Raw genomic sequence first — 3,811 nt, forward strand, 5'->3', positions numbered from 1 at the left:
CATAAGAATAGCTGTGTACAGTTAACTTCCTACTTACACTCTTTAGGCACATGCCACTTTTCCTGCAATGTCTATGAACAGATCATTAGACGTGTAGAAGGATATTTACACACCTAATAAACTGTCGGTCCAAGCCTCAAGGTCGAACAAACGTTGTCATGTTTCTTTTCGTTAGAGAAGGGTTTGGTTTACCCTGTGATTGAGATGACAAGTCTTCATGGTTTCAGTGTCACTGGGGTTTATGTACTTATTTTGACTAAAAGAAAACACTGGTATGGGTCAGGCGCTTCCTTGTGGTGTCATCGGCTAGTATGGTGGCTGAATGTTTTGATGATGCCAATGGTGAAATAACCAACAGCTGCATTAAAAGTTCCGAGTGATTAAAGCCCACAGACTAAACCACTAGAAATTCTGAGCCAGGTAAAGAGCAGCTGTAATTTGTGGAACTAGCTGGATACAACTTGGCAACCTATTCTTCATTTACCACCACTTTTTATATGCCATTAAGAGCTGGAGGTGGACTGGACATGGCTTTCTGGACCGGAGTAAACACAAACACGTGGCATTTAAATAAAAGGGGATCTCGTTTCTATGCATTGTCTTAACCATCGCCGCACAAAGAGCTGGCGAACTATCCCGCTCCAACTGCTCTGTGCTTCACAGTTCATCGGGCACCATGTTTGTTTTACGTGAGCGTTGTTCAATTCGTTTGCACTTCGGCGCTACATTCAGCTGAGCCGCCAAAACGAAAGAGTAACTCTTCTCCATCGCCATTCCTGCTAAACAGAATGCGGGCGCTGGGGCACCGTAGCGTGTAGACGAATATGCCGCTCCATTTGGGTTTACACGGCGCCCTGTGTGCTTATAAACAGTATTTCTGGTGTAAGCCCCTTCCTCGCCCAATCGTATTTCCCACTGTCGTTTGAAATGTATGTTTACAGTAAGGAATGAAAAAGACAATCTCTTTATTACCCCCAAAGTTACAATGACCTTTGGGTGGGAAGGGGAAGCAAAACAATATTGATTAGCTCCCCCCACTCCCCTTTCCGGTGTCACACTATCATATTTCACTGTGCAAAATGAACCATTAGTGGACACTATTGATTGAACATCGTGATGGATTCCTGGCCCCATTCACATGTCCCCGTGTAATGAATTCATCCATTTAAAAACATTACAAGGAATATTGGAGATTGACTGGGAGAGGAAGTGACACTTGACCCTCAGATCCTACACCCCAGAGGGGAGAGCCGGCTTTCAAAATAGCAGTCCTGCCCTGCTGCTAGTCTGGCTGGAAGCAGGCTGTCTCCGCCTCGCTCCCTTCCCCTCTCCCCCACCTTCTCCCTGCAGCGTTGCAGCCAAAGCCACTGAATCGGCAAAGAGCAGCAGCGAGACGAGAGCCACCGTAACAACAACCAGGCATAACAGCCCCCGCCGTCCCTCCCCCCGCACCCAAACAAACGCCCGGCTCCCGGGCAGGCAGCAGAACACGGGCTGATGTCAAGTAGGCGAGAACTTAGTTCTCTCCCCCGCCGCCACTCCCTGCTGACGGAGGGGTGGGGGTGGGGAGCTGCAGGCTCAGCGATTGCTTCAGCGCGGTCCCTAACACAAATCCAGCCGCGATGACCTCGCACAGCCAGACCTCCACCCAGCCCCTGCCAGCTCTCCGTGTCAACACTTGTCCCAGTGCACAAGGACGGGGCTGCCTTGGAAAAGTCCGCTCAGCGACCATGAATTCACTTCTCCCCCTCCCCATCTGCTTCCCACCTGGGACTTCATTCGCTCGCTCTTCTTTTCAGCTACATGAGCTCCGCACGCAGCGGATATTTATTGGCGTGTCATGAACAGCTCCCTCCCTGCGCCTGAGTGTTCAAGAATAAAGCAGCTCCCAAGGATTTGAACGAATCCAAGGCTTGTAAAGCTCTGTAATACTATTAAAGCCAATATGAGTTTAGGATGCAAAATTCATTAGTAGGAAATTACAGGAATGTCACATTTTTGCTTCCTAATTCCCTAGGTCTAAAATCCCCAATTACTTGTATTTCCGAGGTGGATAATGTCAGTAATCTCCTCACTATAGAAAAGAGTTTTCTTTCTTATAGACGAATGAAACTCAATCAGAAAATACATTCCCCTTTTTGTCTTGCCTATTAAATATAATTTAACATAAAACGCCCGTTATAATTGCTGATTATACAACAAGGTGGTCTCTTGTTTTTTTGCAAGCAACTAACAGGATTATCTAACAAATGATAGATTTCAAATTAACCATAAACATTACAATTTGAAAATCATTTAGCTTCCCATTTATCATATTAAAAACCTTAAACAAATGAATTTGTGGCTAGAGAGGATGGAAAGGCTCCTGAGAACTTGTTACTACTTTAAACACACACACACTTACTATTTAAGATCTATCTGGAAAGGTGGAATATTAGTTCTATATAATACTTTCTGTATTCACAGCGTCTTCGCACTTAGGGAGTGAAAAGTTTCCTCATTTTGTAAGTAAGGTTCCACAAAAAGAAAATTTTGCCCCTGGAGTATGTGTAAATATCTTTTTATGAAACAGTACTAAAGAGTGGAATTGTGTAATGGAAAATTGATAAGCCCTATTGAATACGGACTGAGAAACAGACTTTGTGCTGCAAGGAATAGTTTCCCAAAGCTGAAACGATAGAAGCTAAGATATGAACAGCCCTCGCTTGACATCATATTGGAAGAAATGAAAAACACATTAATCCATTTAGAACAAAACCAAAAGGGACAAAGCCCTGGTAGGTTCTAATCTGGTTTTTTCTTATTAACCACCTGTATTTGTTTTTGTAGCAATAATTTAGCAAGCCAACATGGATTTTGGGTGAGGGTTTTTTATTTGTGTGTTTGTTTGTTTGTTTGTCTTTAAAAGTCAATTAGAACCTTAGAGACTACTAGGGAGTTGCGCGTAATTTTTTTAAGCCAATCAACAATGAGTGTTGTTAGGATACGTTTTAATGACTTGCATCGCTGCAAACGCGTTTTAATTTCTTTATTATTCAATGGACAGAAAGAAGAGTGCTACTCGGATCTAATTATACATAGGGGTAAGTTACACGGCAATTTTGAGAGTGTAGACTGCTCATTGATAGGCATTATACACTTCCTCCCCACCCACACAATAATAGGATTGCATTATTTAGCAACATTACATTTCCCTTCACTGAACTCCCTGTCCACGAGTTTCTTGTCCCTCAAAGAACCCCGTTCTAAAAGTGCTACAGTGAGTAGGTTATAATTCCCTCCTTTCTCCAGCAGGGGACGGACTCGAGTCGTTTGGGTGTCCAGAGGAAGCCTACTCAGCTCAGCCCAGGACAAAGGTTGAATGAAGCACGAGCGACAGGCTGGCGAGAGAACAAACAGGCTAATGACCAGGCTCCATCGTCTGCTGGCATCTGATGGGGATACTCTGGTTTACTTGTCCTCACTCCTTCGCTTTCATGTGTGGCAGCCCTCTAGATTTCTGCAAAAGGGTCATGTAAACAGCTGGAAGAAACGCGATGGGTAATGATCAGGGTGCTCCCTTATTTATATGTTACAATCAAGCTAAGTGACAGCAGGATATGAAGTAGCCCCATGACTATGGAGCGCGTGCAATATCTTCAAGAGAAGAGAGCCGTTTCTGTCGACAAGAACTCTGGTTTATTTCTGTAGTCACGTCGGATTTAGATCAATGTCCCAGAGCTCGGAATCTGACCCAGGGTTCTTGTGGAGTGTAGAACCGGCGACGCATTCAGAGCTGGGGACTGTCGTGTTAGCACAAGCATGACTTACC

The sequence above is a fragment of the Pelodiscus sinensis genome, chromosome 2 (assembly GCF_052426305.1).
Source record: "Pelodiscus sinensis isolate ZL-2025 chromosome 2, ASM5242630v1, whole genome shotgun sequence".
In the NCBI taxonomy this organism is placed as follows: Eukaryota; Metazoa; Chordata; order Testudines; family Trionychidae; genus Pelodiscus; species Pelodiscus sinensis.